The sequence below is a fragment of the Mchenga conophoros genome, linkage group LG1, assembly GCF_057382185.1.
Source record: "Mchenga conophoros isolate Kocher_MC1m ecotype Shallow Benthic linkage group LG1, M_conophoros_male_GT1.1, whole genome shotgun sequence".
NCBI lineage: Eukaryota > Metazoa > Chordata > Actinopteri > Cichliformes > Cichlidae > Mchenga > Mchenga conophoros.
The window spans coordinates 26,359,666-26,382,392 of NC_140526.1; the positions used below are offsets into that span (position 1 = coordinate 26,359,666).

At 44.0% G+C, this 22,727-nt stretch overlaps 1 long non-coding RNA gene across 1 annotated transcript in view; it reads right to left on the bottom strand.

Moving 5' to 3' along the window:
- Nucleotides 1-2,032: 2,032 nt before the first annotated feature.
- Nucleotides 2,033-22,727, bottom strand: part of LOC146583471 (uncharacterized) — a 30,918-nt gene continuing 10,223 nt past the window's right edge. Inside the window, exon 4 of the long non-coding RNA XR_014893145.1 lies at nt 2,033-2,924. This is a non-coding gene — a long non-coding RNA (uncharacterized LOC146583471). The remainder of the gene's footprint in view (nt 2,925-22,727) is intronic.

The window sequence follows — 22,727 nt, forward strand, 5'->3', positions numbered from 1 at the left end:
CTCATTTTTTTTTCCTATAGAAAGTTATTTTTGAGCTTCAGAGAGCGTGAGAGAGAGTCCACTGGACCATTTCTTCAAACCCCTCTGGATGATGCTTAGTCCCTCTGAACATGTACACAGAGTCTCTGACCTTTCATCTAAGCTAAACAAAGAAGGTTCTGAACAGACCCTGGCACCAGTGGGAGAGGTCAATCCATTGTGGTAGAGGACACAGATGTTCCTGCTATTAAAGATTCAAAAGCTTCCGTGTAGATGCGTATTTGTGTACAACTGGGTGGGCCAGAGAAAGGCAGAAAGCTGTGGACAGAGATGATGAAAGTGTCCTGTTTTGGCTCTTTCTCTCCATGTGCATCTGTTACTTGTGTCTGTGTTTTTCGGGTGGAGCCTCCGGTCGTCTCGTAACGAAATTTAAAAAGGTAAAAGATGCGCGACCACTGCAAACCTGATGGCACTGATCGGCCATAACAACTGGCATGGGAATGATTGATTCAGATAGCATAAACAATGTGAAGTTAGAAGACTGATACAGCACAATGCAACGTGAAACAGTTCAACTTTGACCTTGGATGCTAACAATGAAAGTCAGGGTCAATTATGTCCCCCAAGGCCTAGTATATTGTCGTGAAGTTTGCCGTCAATCCATTAAAAAATTGTGGGTAATATAATTTTTTTTTTTTTTTTACAAATTTTCACATTTGATGTGACCTTGACCTTGGTTTACACCAATATTAAATCAGCTCAAGTTCTTATTGGCGTCTACCATCACAACAAATTTGAACATGATACCGTGAAAAATGTAGACACTAGACTCTAACAAACAGACAGACCAGTGGAGCCGATTACATTCTCCCTCCCTTCATAGAGAGACTTACATTAATAGTAAGCTCATCGGCAATTCAAGCAGACTGCTATATCGAAGGTTAAAGTACATTTCATGATAAAATATTCTTTGCAGGAGCAGGAGATAATATCAATTACACCTACATCTTTTTTTGCTTGCTTTTATCCATTTTTAGTGCCGTGCCATCAACTGTTTTCATAGTAGTTTTTTTTTTTACGTATGTTTTTAACGTGGGCTCCATGTGCTATAAGAAATAGATAACGAGATCCCAATAAATAAAGAATAGAAACACATTGCTTTGATGGTGAACTTTGAAGGAATGGATCTTGTAATTGTTTGAAAAAGTGCACCTAAAGATCAGACCTTATCAGTAGCAAAATGCACGAGTTACGTGAATGCAGCGTTCAAAGCATGTTCACTAATGACTACATTTCTTTTGCATTGCAATGCATCTGTTTTCTACAATCACATGAACTCTTTACCCCTCCAAACGTCTGCATCCATGTCAGCGATGAGTTTTGGGATGGTTGCTTCTGCACAGATTAGGATAAGGCCCCCCTATTCATATCTGAAGACCCTCTTGTTAGCTCCTCTTGACACTTGTTATCTGACACTGACGTGCAGTTCAATAACTCCGACTCCCTGCGCTCGCGTCTTCTGTGACAGTGGAGACAGAATTCATTTCGGGTCTAATGACAGAATAACTATTCATGCAAGGAATATGTTACACATTTTACAAAAAAAACGGAAAAAAGATGCCTCTTTACTCTTAACTGTTACTCCATTGGAAGAGAGGAAACTGTTACACTCACTATATTTTTTTCATATTTAGACATTTGAAAGAAATTATAATCCAAATAATGAATGTAAGAAGATCTGTGTTTGGAAGTGACTCATTATTAAGCCTTAAAAGAAGCTCATTAGAGGAGAAACAGTCAATTTACAGACGAAAGCCTTGTGCAAGGAAGACGTATGCAGCTGTGTTCAGGTGCATTACCATCAGCTAAAGAAATGGGCAGGTTAATTAGCTTCCCTGCAGGGAAAAGGCAAAACAAGAGAACAACAACAATGAAAAAAACTCACTTTGTTTTTTTGGTTGTGTGATTTTGGTAACACTAAAGAATAAAAGGGGCTTTGTTTTTTGTAGCACGATAAAAAGCTACATTTTATAAAATGCCCAGAATTGTCCTATTTATAATTTCCTCTATTAAAAACTAGATTCAGATTATCAGAATTAGGCAGGTTTTTAAAAGGTCAAGTACATTTGCTTTGGTGAATTATCATTCTTAAGACTTTGGCTTTTTTATACTGCTAAATTAAATATTTGATCAATGTGCTCCAATCCTTTTTTTCCATTGAGGGAACTTTTGCAAAGTAATATTTTGTAAAAGAAGGTTTGTCTTTGTTCCAGAAGATATTGTTGTTAGGACACGTACATGTAAGTGGACAAAAAAAAATGGCATACATACACAAACGAACAGTCAAATCACAAACATTTCAACTTCAGGAAAAAGTCCTAAAATGTTGATTTCTTTTTTTTAGAATTTTTTATTATTATATGTAAACACGTGTGTGTGTGTGTGTGTGTGTGTGTGTGTAGTCTAGAATACATCCTTTACTTGCTAGCACTACAGTAAGTATAGAATACCATACCACCAAGTATGTGGAGCATAAAGGTAAATGAAACCAGAAACGTCATATGGACAGAATTGTGAATCTCCCTGTGGGGCGAGAAAGGATTGATGCCTTCAAGGAGACATGTGACCTACTTGGCTTAACCTGCCTTTGTTCAGTTTGGTCTCGGAGCCAGCTGTGACACGTCTGCTGCTGTCAGCTGGAATCATTGGATTGCGGGCCAGACGGAAGGAAAGGAGACAGTTTGCATGTGTGTGCTTCTCCAGCGTGTCTGCGTAGGCAAAGATGCCAGCTTGAAGTGCTGCGTGTCTGTGCGCAGCCGGGCCGCCTGGGAACACACTGACCATATGCACAGTAATGTTGGCAGACAAGCCGTGTTAACGGCAGGAGAAAGGCCATTCAACTCTGCTCACTTGGTCTGGCTCGGCTCCTGAAGTCTAGACAGCACCTGGAGATGGTAAGAGCAGTACACACATCATATATGTGCCGTACTCTAACGAGAATACATGGTGGTAGAACAACTCCCACTTCATCTGCTGGAATGTGTTTCTTCACGTGGGATTCGGTTAAAGTTTCTGCTCTACATTTTCTGTTTGCGTGACTGTCTATTAAGACAGGGTGACAGGAAGTGAATACAATATTAGATACACAGTAGTATTTGGACATGACCGACTTGACGGGTAAAAAAATAAAAATTCACAAAGTCTTTGCTTTATCAGTTTGATCACAGTATATTTAAATCTCCATACGACTAAGAAAATAGAGCCTTTAGGGACAGAGAAACACAGTAAGATAGGAACACTTTGCTACTTCAGTCCCCTGTAAATTTTTTTGTGCTTCAAAAATATTCATCAATTCAGTGTCAGGAATTGTTTTTGTTACCCCCCCCCCCCCCCCCCAAGTCTCTCTTTCCAATGACTGGCTGGGGGTTTTACAGTAATGCTATGTTCCTTATCTGTCATGACTTTTCAAGATACTGGAAGATACTGGAAGTGGTACCGTAAATGAGCCTCTAGTGAGACAAAGCTTTCGGCTTTAATTGGACCTCTATTTATAACGAATAAAGTAGCTGACAGTCACTATGCCTTTATTCGTTGCAGGCAATACGTGTGGATTTTATTTCACAGAGAGCTTAATTGTTCCCTCCTCTGACTGTCAGCTCTGAGGCTTTGAATGGAAAGTTGACAACACTGCGGCGCAGCCAGATGACAGAATGACTGGTTGAAATCAGAATTCAAATGCAGGTTCAGATTTGATCGAGTTTGGCAAAAGCTGAAGAACAATTACACCCATTCGTCGTCAAATTCTGACAAAATCTAAATTCCGATTTATTTGTCTTTTAATCTTAACAGACATTAGTGCTACTAGAATTTTCCCAAAGTGTGCAAATAAGCAATAATCTAACAGCTGCCTGAAAAGCAGACGAAAAGGGAGACAAAGGAAAAAGCTGGCTTCTTCAGCAAGCCTTTAGGTATTGTGTGTGTTCATCTGTGACCAGCTTACATTTATCTTTGTACTCGCTCTCACAAAAAGCTCACTTTTTCTTACTTTAAGGATGTTAAAGTAATTCTTTGTCCAGAGCTGGACTGGATAATCTGATCATTCGGGCAACATCCAGAACAGCCAGTGGGGTGACCACAGTTAATGGCCATCAAGCCTGCATAGAGGTGACCCCTCCTCCCCAAGACGGATTGGCTGGTAGCAAGTGTCCATAGAAGTTTGATTAGCATGCGCTCATATCCTCCTTACCTGTAGTATCTTAACTATGCTTAAATGTTCAAACTGTATGTCTTCTGATACACGGTGGAACTACAAGTTATTCATCACTATTATTATTCTTATTTTAACACGACTGCTTTCAGACCTCTGTAGCCCAACATATTAGCGATATTTATAAAAAGGGTTAGTGACGATTAGCCTCACACAGTTTTCTGTATTACTAGCTGCTAATTTCATTCATTTCATTTTACAATCAGACATTTATAATTTGATTTCAACTTCAGCCCCTCCATTCCCTTTTCTTTCTCTCTTTCCTCTCTCCTTGGCTCTCCTCTGCCAGGATTCACTGAACGTTACAAACCAGCCTATCATCTCATCACATACCTGCGTACTTAAGGACCAGGGTCTCTCGCTCCATCTCCTTCAGTTTGTACAGCTATTGTTGTGGTGAAGTCAGGCTCACTTAGCTTCATGTTTTGTTTTGCTTTCAAGTACTTAGCCCATGCTCACATCTCCTGATCCAGAAGTCCCTCGGTGTGTTGTCCAGTTGCCTGTGGCCTTTTGGAAATTCCTCAGTGGCAAACTAAAATCTTTTGGACTCCCGTGCTCAAGAATATCTACAGGCCTTTCCACTCGCTCCTAACTACTGCCGCTTCCTCTCTTCCTCCCTGTGGCAGAGCTCCTAAATTTTCATTGCATGCTCTGGACTTTGGAAATAAACCCTTTGAACTTGTACTGTGGTCTGCTTCTGCACTTAGGTCCACCTTTTCAAGAAGAAATTATGACACAGTGAGGCTGATAATTATGTGGAGGGAGTTCAGCACTCTGAAAGATTGCTTGGACAAAAAGTTCAACAATTTAGGAATAAAATGAACTAAGCTTAAGATGCAAATAATACAAAGAAATCTCAGTATGCAAGAGGCAAGGCTAAAAGCCGATAAGCTTTAGGGCTGTTATGTCTGCTTGTTATCAGCACATTGTTCAAAGCCCATCATGCACAATGGTATGGAAGTTCCTTGATGCACACTTGAGTGATGTATACGAAGTCTTTAAAGAAACTCTTGGCTGTGTCAGAAACACAAACTGTATTCAGCACTCGGTACAATAACTAGGCTCACTGTGTTAAATTGGTCTTCCTGCGGTCCAGAATTTTCAATCTCTGAAATCATTTGAAACAGAAAATAACAAAAACTACAAAGTTGCTAAATTCCTGCATCAATCTGGAATTAATTAAGCATAAAAATTTAAAACTATACTCTACTACATATATAAACTTAGCACAAAAAGTCAGGACCTTTGTGATTGGTCGATTATATTTTGGTTGTAACAATGTTTCTTGGCAATAAATCTTATACAGTTGGAAAGTCTGCTTATTTGCTCTTTATTTGGAGCCACATTTGTAAGGAAAATAAGTTTGTGGTATGAGCAGCAGAGTTCAGTATGGGTGCTGCACCCCTGAAAAACTTGCCAGATCTTCTCTGCCAACGCCAAACAGCTTATTCTGCTGTTGACTCTTGTTTGGTGTTGTGTACTGGATTAGATGATTAAAGTCTTAATAAACAAGTCATATTGGCAATTCCAGAATTCATTCATTTATCAAACAGGGGCTTCAGTAACATTTAGAAGGACCATACAGAGCCACAACAGCCTGGCAACTCTTCCTCGTGCAGCACACACTGATGTAGGATGGTATTCCATTCTTTAACCAGCATTTGTAGCAAGTCAGCCAATATGGTTGTGTTGGTCACTCTGGAATAAACAGCAGCACCAAGCGTATCCCACAAGTGTTCAGTGGGGTTGAGGTAAGGACTGCAGGCAAGCCATTTCATCCACTCCACTCCACCAAATTCTCGAGGTAGTCATTGATAAACCCCGCTCTGTGGGGGCGAGTGCTGTTATCTTAGAGGATAGATTTCACTCCCAGACTGTGGAGATATGGGATCGCCGCTGGTTGCAGAATCTCTCTGCTTTGAGATTGCCTCCAATGATGACATGCCTTGTTCTTCCCCAATGAGGGCTGCCCGATACGACACACTGTTCTCCATGTCTTCTCCACACTTTGACACTACGATCCAACTGCCCACAGGCAGAATCTGGATTCGAGCCTGCCAGTGAAGGGTCATGGCAAGCCTCCTGTTAGCCCCAGGAGAGTGGAGATTGGCTGTGTGCAGTCTGTTGACATCCCCGATCTGTGGAACTTGGCCTTCAGTTTGGAGATGATAAGCTACTGGGGCTCACTTTAAATAATACTGCAACTTAGTTTTCCAGAGCAGCTTGAAGTCGCCTTGATGCACCAAAGAAATAATCGATCAATCACAAATGTCCTTGATTTATATCATTAAAAATATGTATAAATATAAAAATCTTACAAACACATTCCAACTATTTTGGAAATTGTGTTATAATTACGCTAAGATGCAAAGGTTTAGTAATGCATATGGCATAACTTATGTGAAAAAACACCACCTGAACAATGTCTTCATAAATAAATAAATAGGTTAAGCAGAGGATCTGGGTGTTATAAGAGAGGTATTGAGATTTTAAAATTTTCCAAAGAGTATTACTGGGCAAGTAGTACATAGGAGCAGTAAGGTAAATGGTTCTGTCCGTGCTTTGATGCATTGAGTGTTCACCATTGCTATAAAAACAACCCGAGAATTTTATGCTTATGGTTAAACATCACTGGCACACATTTAGTCCACTTAACCTCTGACCCCACTCTTCTGCATAACAAAAAGCCTGCAGTTATGCAACCATGAAAAAAAAAAAAAACCCAAAAGCCTCACGTCCTAAAATCAACAGTGAACATGTTATCAATACATTTGTGTTTAATATTCTAAACTAAGTATGTGCACTAGGATAATGTATGTGCACAACATCAGCACAGTGAGGCTTCCTTAATGACACACGACAACCAGAGAAGATTTATTAAAGAAATGTTCTTCGTGATTGTTTTGGACAGCTGGGTATCAAATGAAAATTTAAATACAACATTTGACTTACAAAAATTATTCCAACCAAGCAGGAAAAAACACCGATGGGGTCCCCAGATTAAACAAAATGTGCAAGCCAGCTTCTGCATCTCAGTGCTTGTAGATAAACTTTTGGCTATCGCTTTGCTACAAAATGCCTGTGGTGGTTTGATTCTTGAGATGGACTGTACGTTGCTGTGATTTCAAACGAGTGGGAGAGTGGCTGTTCCCAGAGCAAAGCCGGAGCTGACTCAGGCACTCTAACCCCTGCGCCCCAAATCACACAGCGCTGCTATCTGCCAGAGGATACAATCAAGGAAACACATCAAAGTTCAGTCTCTGGAGCTGATTTGTTCACACGCGTGCCTACAATATGTGCCGGCATGTAAACAGAAACACGTTTATTGAACCGCTCGCTAATTGCACATGAATACTCGGTAGCATGACTCATAATGGAAGTGCAATTAGGTCTCTATCACTGGCTTTGAACCAAACACTGCTCCGACTCGTATGCGGCAATGGCGCTTTCAACTGCAGCCCATCCACGTGCTTGTTTGCCTGATCCCACCTGAGGGATGGTCTGTGGGCTTCCTGCCCACCTGAATGTCAGTACCTCCTCCACCCCCCCCCAGCCCCCACTCATTTTTGTCAACTATTTCAACTTCTCATTTACACCCCAACCTTCCTGCTTCTATTAGTGGTGCAGTCATGTGTGACATCAGTTGGGATACAGTCCAATGCCTGGGCTGGAGTCCAGAACCAATGTGCATTTTAGTCCTGAATAGGGGTGCGTGCACGTGTATCTGTGTGTTTAAAAGCGTTTCTGATATTTGCTCAGCTTGAAGATCCTCTCATGTTGTCTGTAATCGCTTGTAATAATGTTGTTCAGGAACATTCTTAGCCTCCCTCCGCCCGCGCTATCCAAACTGGCAGTCCAGTCTGTCTCAGATCTTGTTGACATCTGACGACAGCCAAGCTTGACATGTGCATCCATATTAATGAGACCATTAAGTCATTTATTCGCCAGCTGATTTACATTGCACAGGGGGAGAGGTCCTGAATCAAAGGGATTTCAAAACATTTCACAAAATTTGAAAATCAGATGAGTCAAGCCGTTTATTTCTCGAGCATAATGTGGCTTTTGGCCCTAAACTTCATTTAAATCCTGATTCCTTCATTAGGCAAATAGCGAGAGTGGCTGCTTCTGCACTAATTCAATTTGCTGAACACAAAAAAAAAGATTGAAGCTTGTATGTCGGCACGTGAGCACATGCATTAAGTACAGCCTCAAACAAATCAACATATTCATAAGCGTGTGAGCATGTACAAACAATATGAATCCCCTCATATTAATCTTCTCTTCTTGGCCAGGACTCACTAAAATCTTATCTACTTGTCTGGTTGTCTCTGGCCTCGAGGGAAGAATGTGCATGTAGCAGAGCCTGGCGGAGCAGAGCAGAGCAGGAAAGACGAAGTCGGGATTTGTATGCGACAGGAGGCACCTTTAGGAGGAGTGTGTCTGGTCTGTCTGACGCTCAGTGATTCTCTGCGGGTAGGGAGCAGAAGCTCGCTCAGTTGGAGGAAAAGACTTATGAGCTTTATTGATCACAAGCTCATACAGCGGGTGGAGGAAAGGCTGGTTGTGAGGGGTGGGGGTTCTCCCTCTGAATAAAACAGAGCTTTTCTTTTTTAAATCAAGATCGCAACAGGTGAGGTAACTGAAGAATTCATCAGTGTCAGAGAGTAAATTAAAAAGATAAGCTCAGCAGGAGCATTTGTTTGTCTTCTAAAAAAAAAATCTAATATGTTCTGTTATCGAGTCGGTGGACAAACATCAGCCTGCGCAAATCTGGCTTGTATCACATCCACCAGAGGAAGATTATGACATCAGTATCGCTGGATTTTAGGGAGCCACATCACTGGAACAAATGACGCACGCTCGGTTGGACAAAGCACGTGAAAATTGTATGATGGGCCTCCGGTTCACTGGCGTGCGATGAGATTATTGCATGGTTCTGCTGCTCAGGTCAACCTAGTGATGACAGTTGTACTTTTAAATAATCCATCACAGCAGCAACTCTCACTGTTGGGTTTGAAGGAGTCACCACAAGATTTATGTCCAATTGTTGGGTTTCGACGCGACCTTGGTGAACTGCGTGGAAGTAAACGTGAACACAAACTCGCCTTGTCCCAAAGTGCACTGGAAGGTTTTTTACTAACTAATCTGTGAGTTTGGAGTTTGAACATGCCTATGGGGAGTTTAGGACTTTTAAAAAACAACTTTTATATCAGTTTTTATTTTTCCTGTTTTAGTAGATGTCTGCATATGCGGTGACCTGCAAAAGAGCTCAAGGTGTAGGTGGTAAGTCATAGAAGTAGCTAAAGTGACTGTTTAACCTAAGAAGCTACTCCACAAGAAAAGCACAATCTTTTCATTTTGTTACCAACAATACATGTGCAACAATGTGTGTGCGCATCCTTCTGGGTGAATTGTGCAGCCTGTGGCCTGCCTAGCTGCAGACTCATCAACTCTGCAATAAGTTTAGTAAGCCAAACTGTTGAAACACCATTTGCAGTACCTGTCTATCAGAGTTTTACCAGACAGCCTTTCTGGAGCTCTTCATGCTTTCTACGGCATCTGTTGTCTTAAACAAAGCCTCTTAGAAAGAGTCTCATCGCATGACAGGTATATAAGTGAACACAGAAAGCTAATATCAGGGATTCACAGTTTTTATACTCTACAATACCAAAAGTATTCACTCACCCATTGTTCCAATCACTTACCCAGCCACAGGTGTATAAAATCAAGAACCCAGCATGCAGACTGTTTCTATAAACATTTGGGAAAGCATGGGTCGCTCTCTGGAGCTCAGTGAATTCCAGTGCGGTATGATGATAGGATGCCACCTGCGCAGATCCAGTCCAGTTTCTCACTACAAAATATTCCATAGTGCTAGTGGTATTACAAGAAAGTGGAAGCCACATAAAAACATAGAGCAGGGTCAGCAGATCCTGAGGCGCATAGTGCTCAGAGGTCACCAGCTATCTACAGAGTCAATCACTAAAATTTCCAAACTTCACATGGCCTTCAGATTAGCTTAAGAGTAGCTGAGTGCATAGAGAGCTTCATGAAATGGGTTTCCATGACTGAGGAGATGCATCCAAGCCTTACATCACCAAGTGCAATGCAAAGCATTGTGGTGGAACACAGTGGAAAGGCCACTGGACCCTAGAGCAGTGGAGAAGTGCCCTCTGGAGAGACGAATCACGCTTCTCTGTCTGGCCAGCGGCTCCTTCCTGTTCCAACCTGACTTCGCACCTGCACAGATTCCTGACCTCAACTCAACAGAAACACCTCTGGGATGAATTAGAGTGGAGACTGTGAGCCAGGACTCCTTGTCCAACGTCAGTATGTGACCTCAGAAATCCACTTCTGGAAGAATTGTTAAAAAATCCCATAAACACTCTTAAACCTTGTCGAAATCCTTTCCTGAAGCATTGAAGCTGTTATAGCTGCAAAGGATGGGCCGACATCATTAAACCCTTCGGTTTAAGAATGCGATGTCACTCAAGTGTATATGCGTGTGAAGGCAGATGAGTGAATACTTTTGGCAATATAGTCTGTGTTGTGCGTGTTTGTATATGGGATCAAAACACCCCCCCCCCCCAATAAATAAATAAATAAATAAATTATAATAAGCACTGGGTACATTTTTCAGAAAAGGTAAATATTGCACATGAGCGATGGACTCTGACATTAAGCTCTGACTGAGATGTTGAAATGCAGTTTCAAGGCTGTGGTGGGGGAAAAAAAGGCTGCAGGAGGAAGACAAAGACGTCAGGTACAATGACAGCTTTCAGTAAAAAAAAACCTTTAACGGCTTTGAAAAATCTTTTCCTCACAGCAGTACCACGGATACATTGTTAAAAAATTAAATACACCACTGATTGTAACTATTTTTTACTTAATCAGAATCAAATTATTCCCTTATTGATTGTTATGATCACACATTGCCTCTCAATTTTAAGTTTGAGTAATTTATTCCACACTTACTCCCACTTGGGTACCGAGTTTCACGCCCGCATGGAATACTGATGAAAATTGGATTGATGACCTTCAACTGCATACCAGATGAATGATAATGAGGAATCAGATTTGTGATGGTTGGTCTGTCTTGACGTGACAGTCTCATGTTTCCAGATACCTGTACGCTCCTGACGAATGTGTTTGTGACAGCAAAGCTGGCTTCCCTCCCTGAAGCCATTACTTTTCCATGGCACACTAATGAGAGGCTACCCTGTTTGTGGATGAAGCTTCAGTCTTGTGGCATGCCAATACCACTGCCAAGATGACACAGAAGCTAGAGGCAAAACACAGGAACAGGTCAGCTCCTCCTTAAGCTTACCTGACCCTTTCTAAAATGCGGTATATAAATAGTTACATACACTCATCAGACATTTTCCTTGGTACATCTTGCTAGGACCATGTTTTACCTCTTATTACCTTCAAAACTGCTTTAATTCTTCATGGCGCAGATTCAACAAGGTGCTGGAAACATTCCTCTGAGATTTTAATCCATATTAATGTGACAGCATCACACGGTTGCTGCAGATCTGTGGGCAGCACATCCACGATGCAAATCTCCTGTTTCACCACAGCCCAAAGGTGCTCTGTTTGATTGAGATCTGGTGACTGTGGAGGCATTTGGGTATTGTTATGTTAAAGAAACCAGTTTGATTTGAGCTTTGTGCCATGGCACATTATCCTGCTAGAAGCAGGCATCAGAAGATGGGTACACTGTGGTCATAAATGCATGGACATGATCAGGAAAAATACTTATAGACTGTATGTTCATTTGCTTTAAGATTTGATGTGTTTTGGATTCAGAGATGCTTTTCTGCAAACGTTGGTTGTAACATGTGGTTATTTGAATTATAGCTGCCTTTGTATCAGCTCTATCTATCGCTCTATCCCCATCAGCCTGGCCATTTTCACCCAGACTAACTGGATATTTTCTCATTTTCAGGCCATTCTCTGTAAACCCTGGAGATGGTTGTGTGGGAAAATCCAAGTAGATCAGAAGTTTCTGAATTACTCAGACCAGCCAGTCTGACACCAACAACCACACCGAATTCAAAAGTTGCAATTCTTCCCCATCTTTGAACTTCAGCAGGTCATCTTGTCCATGTCTATGTGCACAAATGTAATGAGTTACATGAAAAAAGTGTACCCAAAAAGTGGCTGGTGAGTATATAATCTACAAAAGCAGAGAAAAGAGTTGGATTTCTGCAGTGAGGAGGAAGCTGTTGTATGCAAGATATTGCAGAGATTGGTCATGGTCATGTGTGTACTCCCTGTAGGTTTTTAATGTTCTTGTCTTGAAGATGAATGTCTCAGAGCTCCTAGTTTGTCTACCTAGGGTTGCTTGGTTTCTGTTACTAAGCTATTTAACATACAGCCTCTCTTTGTCATTGAGTTGTTGGAATATATGTTACTTAAATTAATCCCAACTTCAGGGTTTAAGGACGCTTTAGAGCTCTAGTACTAATATCTTTCTGCCTCTTAATTGAAATGTCCGCTCATAGCATCAGGTCAACAGAAACAGCTGTTCTGTATTGTTCTTTAGGCACAATGTGCGGATACATGGTTGAAAAAATAAAAGGCAAGTTGACATTTTTCAAAATGGTAAGTAGAAGCACAACTGAAATTTTACCAGTTTTAAATATCTCTAATTAATCTGCAAGAGGAATGCCTTGAATAAAAGGTAGATACAGTGGGGTGTTTTCGGGCTCCCAATCAAACGGCATGCTTTTGGTTTTTCTTCACAAGTTCCCCCCACTGATTCATCTGTTCTTTTCTTGTTTTAAGCAATTATTCGCCTTTGCTGCTGGTATGACACACTTAAATGAATAAAACTTTGGTAAACAACAGCAGACTACATTTGGGTGCACATTTTCACGCCATCTTGCAACTTTTCCAGTGTTATGATGAGTGTTAACAGTGTGTTAATTTGTGGAAGGCTGCGGTAGCGCTGTAATTACATGTCTTTGTTTGTACTGTAAGTCTTATAGAATAGGGAGTTTACTTACATCTGTCATGCACACTGTTTAGTTTTGCTTGCACGCGCGCGCATGTGTGTGTGTGTTTCAGACAAGGACAGCAGTTAACTGAGGTGCAACACCTTTTCTCTCATTAGGCTTACTAAACAGGATAATGATTCCCCCGAGAGTCTCCATCGCTCTGCATGCCCTGTCACTCCCCGCACCACCATCACCATGGTGATCAAAGCCAGATGTGCACACTGCTGTTGCCGCCAACAAAGCACAACTGTACTCTGTGTTTTTACAGTTGTCACTCTGCTCAGTGCCGTAGCCCTTGGGGATTCTGCTGTGCTGCAGCAACGTTAGATAAACCTGTAAGCCAACCACAGTTTTTCTCCTGGACTTCCACACACACTTTATAGTTGAAAAAAACAAGCCAGAAACAAAATCAGCCACGTTTGACAAATGGAAGTAATTTACCGTTCCCTGTCAGTTGACACTGCTTTATTTTTTAGAGCATTTGACACCAAAACCAAAGAGCTGCTGCTTCCAGTTGCAAAGGACTTTTGAAACACAACTTGTTTTTCTTCCCTCATCTTTAATCCCTTTGTTGTCTCAACATGTGACTGTCATTAATTCTGCTTGTTCTCACTAACATTACAGTCTTTATCCATCCCTGCGAGCCAAACTTATTAAACTATCAAGAAATGACCCATAAAGATCCGTCGCTGTTGACAAAAACAACGCCGAACCAAACCTTACTAATTTGTTTTGACTACAGATAAATGAGCATGCAGAACATTCAGACCGCAGGATGCCATTCAGCTGTTTAGAAGAGGAAATAAACCAGTGCATTGGGACAGATAGTGAGGTATTGAATAACCGGTGGGATATTTTTGCACGACTGCCAAATATGTGCTATTTGTTTGAAAAGTGGCAAGGAATGAATTTGCCATCTTTCATCATTTTTAACAACAACAAAAAAAAAAAAAACACCCCATCAACAAACATCTCTGCGAGACGGAACCACAAAGACAAAGAACTGAAAGAGGGCAGAAAAGAATTTACAACAGTGATCAAAGAATGGCAGACAAGAAACAAAACACAAAACACACCTGCAGAGACAGATGGAGGTAGCCCCAGAAAAGAAAAGAGAGGGCAACGCAGCGCCGCAAGAAGCGCCGGTAGACAGAAATGAAGGAGGAATAATAAGCAAGGCGGGAAAACAATTTGTTGCCGATTTAAGCTTTTTAACAACGAGCGCTGCGTTGCACGGACACAAACCTGTCGTCAAAGGCAGGCCTGGTTTGATCAATAAACTGGAAAGAACAGCGAGATCCTCGACTTGTCCCCGGTTGACACCATTAGCGTGTTGGTTTACCACCATAACTGTCTCCTCCTGGATCTGCGCCAAGCGACAAGGTGACTTGGCTTGAGCTGTCCCATGATTAATCAGGTTCTGCCACAAAGTCATGCGCTCTGATGCGGCAGTGCAGATCACAAGAGGAAAAAGAAAAGAGGAAGCAAATGCTAAAGACACAAAAATCCAGCTCTCAGCAGATCAATTTATTCAAAGTTTTGGGTACAGCTCAAGGATCTTTCCTTTAAAAGAGACTGAGGACACTATCAAGAAGAAAGATTCAAACAATGGGCTGGGATTACAGTCCAACACGTAACTGCTTTAAAACATCCAATTCAATTTCAGCCCTCTGTCACATGTCTGAACAGAGACAATACAATTTAATCTTGATCAATAGCACAGCACACAGGCCTGGCAACAACTCTCATTTCAGCTGTGTAACTGCACCTGAAAACATGTTCAGATGTATCTGCTGTATGGTTACACGTTATAACCTGGGTCTCCTTTTTGTCCCTCGCTCTGACTTTAAAACCCAGAGGTGATCATGAAACAGCCTTCCTCAGCCTATCAGGTTGGCTAATTCTTTTGAAAACACATTTTTATAGGTTAGCCTTAAACTTTTCCCCTTTCGGGCCATCGTTTTACGACTAATTGCTTGTGTGGAAGCAATGTCTTGGAATAAACCATATGGTTTGGGTACTTTTCCACTTGTACTCAACTCCACTCAACTCTGTTTTCAAGGTTTTCCATTAGGTGGTACCAGGTACTTTTTCTTTTATCTGCTTGGCCGAAGTTTAGCTCAGTCCATCTGAAAATGTAAAGTCAATAGACTGCCACCGATTGGCTGGTCATCAGAGCGACTCCTTCACAACAATCCAAACCACTAATTTTGAAACCTGGAAATGAGGAAAATGGCTCCACAAAACCCAACACCGTGGATCCCGAGTCTGACAAAAAGCCAAAGAGCGTGCAGCATTTACGTCACGATTTCACCGCTTGTGTGCCAAGACGAGAAGGCAGTAGTGATGGGATTTCCGGCTCTTTTTAGAGATCCGGCTCTTTCGGTTCGGCTCACTAAAAAGAGCCGGCTCTTTCGGCTCCAAACCGGCTCTTCAGGTTGTTTTGTTGCTTTAATTAATTTATTATTAACAATAATATAAAATTATGCACAAAAGGAATTACTAATGTAAAAAAGTGGTTTTATTTATATATGTTTATATATAAATATATGCGGTGGCCCCTATAGACAAAACACGTACAAACTCCAAAACACATTTCTAGCATGAACTGAACTAACAAAGCAGAGCTACTAGATCACTTAAACTACACAATTGAAAGCATGTGTGTATTGTTTGTGTATTTATACACAGGCACTCATATATATTCAAATAATTTTTAAAAAAAAGTTCATTTACCTATTATTACCACACACCAAATCCGGTCGTTGGTACTTGCTGGCTTGTGTAGCCACTAGGTAACAAAAGCTCAACACTGCGCCCTAGCATCCTGGAGTACTTCTGTTGTCTTTTGTACATGTTTTGAGTTTTTATGTGCTTCGGAGTTTGTGCGTGCTTCAGAGTTCGTACGTGATTTGAAGTTTGTATGTGCTTTGTCTCTAGGGGCCACCGTAAATGTACTTTTATTTATTCACTCCACATAAAATGTAATAAATAAATAATATAATACAAAAATTAACTATTCACATTTCAACTTTTAACTATTTAAATTTTCAGCTTTTTCCTTTTACAAATTTAAAGTGAAACAACACAAAACACTGCAAACCACAACACAATTAAATATAAATTAAAATATGAAAACAAAAAGAAACATGCACATTCTCTGTCATATGGGCCTGCATGAATAAACTTTCTGAATCCTTTATCATCTGCAACTGAAAATAGTTGTGGATGATTACTATACCTTTCTAATGTGATGTTGTTGTCCCTGGCTCTCTTTCTCTCTCCCCCCCCTCTGGCTCTGTTCCTGTGCTACTGAGTGTAACTACCGCCCCTCCCCCCTCTGCCCAGCGTAAAGCACAAGGCTCGCTGCTGAGTGAAGCAGAAAAAAAGTGCGAGAGAGAGGCTGAGAGAAAGAAAAAAAAAACCCACGTGAGGGCTCGTGATAAGGAGCCGGCTCGCGTCGTTCACGTCAAAGAGCCGGCTCTAAGAGCCATTTCGTTCACGAACGACCCATCACTAGAAGGCAGTAGCGGCAGTGTTGCCAACTTAGCGACTTTGTCGCTATATTTAGCGAGTTTTCAGACCCCTTAGACCCGAAAGAGCTAAAAAAAGACGTGAAAGTGCGTATCGCTTTTACTCTCAATAAGCAGCGGGTGCTGCAACGCAGTCAGTTCTTCTTTTACTCTTTTACTCTTATGCTGTTTTGTGGATCACAAGGTTTAAAACTACTTATAAACACACACACAAAGCAACTCCACCAGAGTGCCTATTTTGGGTCACTTTTGCCGGTCCAATCCCGGGTAAAGGAGCAGGGTTGGAATTGTGACATTGTGGAGGTAAACACAGACGACACGAGAGCTCTCGATAAACACTGCTCGTTTATTACTCATCACCACAGAACTGAAAACTTTCCCTCCAAAACACAGCAACAACACTTCCTGAGAACTGGGTGTGAGTGGAGCCCTCCAGTGGTCCACCACACATGCCCCCCCCCGAACACCCAGTAGGGTCATCCCCTAGTCCAGAACCCTTGCTTTAATTAAACGTCCAGAAAGGCTGAACCGGGGAGGTGGAGAGCTGGCTGAGGGGAAACGAGCCTGAGGGCCAGGCTGGCACGGGCGGTCAGGAAAAACTGAAGATAGCTCGGGCCCCGCCAGGTGGGGGGCGCTCCCAGAGGAAGAAGCAGGGTGGAAGGCGGGCGGCCTGAGCCGGCACCACCTGGTCATCCAGAAGCACATGTGCTGGTTTAAGTCTGTCAATAGAAACAGCCTCCTGCCGACCCCCAAAATCCAAAAGGAAATGCTTCCGGCCCGGTTGAATAACCCGAAAGGGGCCGTCATACAGTGGACGCAGCGGAGGCCTATGAGCGTCATGCCTGACAAAAACAAACTGCGAAGAGTCCAATGACCTCGGAACAAAGGTGTCAGGCACACAATGGTGCACTGGGCCAGGAAGAGAAAACGAGTCTCTTGGGGGACGGAGAGACAGCACAGAGGGAGCGAAGCACGGGGGTGGGCTCTCAGGCAAGAATTCCCCGGGGACCCGGAGGGGCTGACCAAGGACAAGTTCAGCCGGGGAAACCCCAAGGTCTTCTTTAACCGCGCAGCGCAACCCCAGTAAAACCCATGGAAGGCGGTCAACCCAGTTGCCATCTGTGAGAGAAGCACGGAACGCGGCCTTAAGCGACCGGTGAAAACGTTCGCACATCCCGTTGGCCTGCGGGTGGTACGCAGTGGTGCGATGGACGGAGTCGAAAACACAACGACGCCACGAAAGGGGAACTACAGGGCGTGGACGGCTGGTGGAAACATCACAAAGCAGGCTAGGCCCGCCGTTCCACACGGGTCTGTCCTCCAGTACAAGGCCCATTTGCGCAGACCGAAAGGCAAGGATGTCCGGGTCGGCCTGTTGGTCAGCAGCCATAGCCTCAAAGTCTATGCCCACATAAACAGGAGAAACCAGCACGCGGGATAGACAGTCAGCCACGCAGTTGGACTTACCAGCCACGTGCTGAATGTCAGTTGTGAACTCGGAAATGGCTGCCAACTGGCGCTGCTAGCGCCCGCTCCACGGATCAGAGACCTTGAACATCGCGAATGTCAAAGGTTTATGATCGATGTACGTGGTGAAGCTCCGACCCTCGAGAAAAAAACGAAAATGCCGTGTGGCGAGGAGTAGGGCCAGCAACTCCCTGTCAAAAACGCTATATTTGCGCTCACTGTCTCTAAGCGTGCGACTAAAAAAAGCGAGCGGTTGCCAGACACCGGAGACCCGCTGTTCTAACACTGCGCCCACTGCCACGTCCGACGCATCAGAGGTCAACGCAATCTCCGCCGACGGAAACGGGTGAGCCAGCAGGGCGGCGTTTGCCAGCGCGGTCTTGGCCCCAGAAAATGCCTGGATGCGTTCAGGGAGCCAATCAATCGAGTCCTTAGCTGTTTTACCCTTCAAGGCAGCATAGAGAGGCTGCAGCAGGTGCGCAGCTCTGGGGAGAAAGCAGTTGTAGAAATTGACCATCCCCAAGAACTCCTGCAGCGCTTTAACGGACGCGGAAAAGCCGAAACGGCCCGGACCTTGTCTGGCAACGGAACCACACCGTCAGCGGAAATGCGGTGGCCCAAGAAATCCAGAACCGGCAAGCCGAACTGGCACTTGGAGGGGTTGACGATCAGGCCGTGTGCCGCTAAGCGCTGGAAAACCTGATGCAGATGGGACGCGTGCTGACTGTCAGAGCAGCTGGCCACCAATATATTGTCAAGGTACACAAAGACGAAAGGCAGCCCGCGCAAAACAGAGTCCATCAACCGAACGGCATGCACAAAAATTCAAACAGGCCGAAAGGGGTAATAACGGCAGTTTTGGGGACGTCTTCGGCGCGCACGGGAACCTGGTGATACCCCCGCACCAAGTCAATTTTAGAAAAAATCGAGGTGCCGGCGAGGTGGGCGGAAAAATCCTGGATGTGGGGAATGGGGTAACGGTCATTCTCCGTGACATTATTCAAACGGCAAAAATCCCCACACGGCCGCCACCGACCGTCTGACTTGGGCACCATGTGTAGCGGAGAAGACCAGGCACTATTCATGCCGAGGCGCTCCATTGCGGCAAACTCTTCCCGAGCGACAGAGAGTTTCGCAGGGTTGAGGCGGCGCGCGCGTGCGAACACCGGGGGACCGACCGTCGGAATATAACGTTCAACCCCGTGCTTCGTTGCCGTGTTCGAGAAATTAGGAACAGTCAGTGAAGGGAACTCCAAGAGGAAACGCTGAAAAACATTCCCTGAAGTCACTAAATTAGCCCGATTCAGGGTCTCGATGGCGCGAGTGAAACAGGGCATTGAAGAAAAAGACAGTGTATCGATTAAGCGTCTGTTAGCGACATCGACCAGCAGTCCGTGGGCACAAAGAAAATCAGCGCCCAAAATAGGTACAGAGCTAGCGGCAACAACAAAGGTCCATTGGAAATCCCGACCATGAAAACAAACAGTCACAAACCTTTCCCCGAACGTTGCGATGGGAGAGCCATTAGCCGCAATAAGCTGAGGTCCGCAGCCTGCTGCTAAACTGTCGGCTCCGGACGGGGGAAGGAGGCTCTTCTGGGAGCTGGAGTCGACCAAGACACGTCTCCCAGAGCGCGAGTCTTCTATGAAGAGCAGTTTTTCTTTGTCGCCAGCGGTCGCGGCCGCTACAGCACGCTGGCGGGGTCCGGCGCCAAAACGCTGATGGTAGAAACAGAGGTCCCGTCCGTGGTGTCGCTGTGCCGCGATCTTTGCCGTCAGCGAAGGATCGGGTACGTCGTGGCAGGTCAGCGGGGAAGTGGAAGGCGCCGCCGGCGAGGCTGGAACTAGGTCGTGATCGTGGAAAGTGCGGGTAGCCAGGAGAATACGATCCGCGTCCTCAGCCAGGGAGCGATAATCCTTCGTGCCCAGAAGCGGAGAGTTGGCGAGGCCGGCTCTCACGGCCGCCGGCAGCTGTCGGAGGAAGATGTGGGTGAAGAGGAATCCCCCGTCGTCCGGTCCGAGAAAGGATAGCATGTGCTCCATCAGTTCGAGAGCCGTACCGCCACCCAGGCCTGAGAGGGAGAGGAGCTTCTCGGCTCGCTCTGCGTCGGTGAGGGCATAACGCCGAAGAAGCAGCTCCTTAAGGGCGGCGTACTTCCCTCGGGTGGGTGGGTCCCGGAGGAGAGTCAACGCACGACGGGTGGCTAGCGGGTCGAGAGAAGCCACCACATGGTGATATTTCGTGTCGTCAGCCGAGATGCCACGAAGGGCGAACTGAGCCTCCACGTGCACGAACCACGACGGGGGATCGTGAAGCCAAAAGTCCGGCAGCTCGAGCGCCACAGCAAACGTAGCTGCAGCCGGAGGCAGAGAGCTGGCGGCTGCTGATGCATCCAGAGCGGAGTCGGCGCCACCATCGGACTGCAGCATGTTTGAGTCAGGGGTCACCAATGTGGAGGTAAACACAGACGACACGAGAGCTCTCGATAAACACTGCTTGTTTATTACTCATCACCACAGAACTGAACACTTTCCCTCCAAAACACAGCAACAACACTTCCTGAGAACTGGGTGTGAGTGGAGCCCTCCAGTGGTCCACCACAACATTAAAAAACATTTAAAAAAAACAATAATTGCTAAAAGAAATTTAATTTGTAGTTCTAAATAAACTCTAAATGCATTTAGGACGTTTTTTACTCACTTTATGTCTCTTCCACGATGTTATTTCTCTCTCCAACAACATAGGTTACAATTAGATTAGCATGACAATTAGATTGCCTATGCAAATTAGGCGATGGTCATTTAACGACTTCTAGCGACTTTTAGGACAGCCAATAGCGATTTTCCTTACTGAGGAGTTGGCAACACTGAGTAGCGGAGAAGAGGCTTATGTATCTTATGTGTCTGTTTATGTATCTGTACGTTGAATAATATGCACTTTAAGGTGAATCTTTTACTCCAGACCTTCCCAAAGTGTGGGGCCTGCCCCCTGGGGGGGGGGGGGGGGGGGGGCGCAGAGCCATTGCAGGGGGTGCGCGGCATGAAAAGGGAAAAGACAAAACAACGCTTGGACACTGCTAGCACGGGGTGCCCACACAAACGCAAAGCAGGAGATGAAGCATTGCTGAATATGTTTCCAAACCAACTTCATTCTAAGCCAAAGACTAGAAAATATGGTGAAGCATATCCCAAGACCCAGCAGTCTTAGCTAATTATAGGCCAATCTCCAACCTTCCTTTCATATCAAAAATCCTTGAAAGAGTAGTTGTCAAACAGCTAACAGATCATCTGCAGAGGAATGGTTTATTTGAAGAGTTTCAGTCAGGTTTCAGAGCTTATCACAGCACAGAAACAGCTTTAGTGAAGGTTACAAATGATCTTCTTATGGCCTCTGACAGTGGACTCATCCCTGTGCTTGTCCTGCTAGACCTTAGTGCAGCATTCGATACTGTTGACCATAATATCCTATTAGAGCGATTAGAACATGCTGTAGGTATTACAGGTACTGCACTGCAGTGGTTTGTATCATATCTATCTAATAGACTCCAATTTGTGCATGTAAATGGAGAGTCCTCTTCACACACTGAGGTTAATTATGGAGTTCCACAGGGTTCAGTGCTAGGACCAATTCTGTTTACATTATACATGCTTCCCTTAGGCAGCATCATTAGAAGACATAGCATACATTTTCACTGCTATGCCGATGACACCCAGCTCTATCTGTCCATGAAGCCAGATAACACACACCAATTAGTTAAACTGCAGGAATGTCTTAAAGACATAAAGACCTGGATGGCCGCTAACTTTCTGCTTCTTAATTCAGATAAAACTGAGGTTATTGTACTCGGCCCTGAAAAGCCTAGAAATATGGTATCTAACCAGATTCTTACTCTGGATGGCATTACCTTGGCCTCCAGTAACGCTGTGAGGAACCTTGGAGTCATTTTTGACCAGGATATGTCCTTCAATGCACAAATTAAACAAATATGTAAGACTGCGTTCTTCCATTTGCGCAAAATCTCTAAAATTAGAAATATCCTGTCTCAGAGTGACGCTGAAAAACTAGTTCATGCATTTATTACTTCCAGGCTGGACTACTGTAATGCATTATTATCAGGATGTCCAAAAAACTCACTGAAAAGCCTTCAGCTAATCCAAAATGCTGCAGCAAGAGTACTGACAGGGACTAGAAAGAGAGAGCATATTTCTCCTGTTTTGGCTTCCCTTCATTGGCTTCCTGTTAAATCCAGAATTGAATTCAAAATCCTGCTCCTCACATACAAGGTCTTAAATAATCAGGCCCCATCTTATCTTAATGACCTTGTAGTACCATATCACCCTATTAGAGCACTTCGCTCTCGCTCTGCAGGCCTACTTGTTGTTCCTAGAGTATTTAAAAGTAGAATGGGAGGCAGAGCCTTCAGTTTTCAGGCCCCTCTTCTGTGGAACCAGCTTCCAGTTTGGATTCGGGAGACAGACA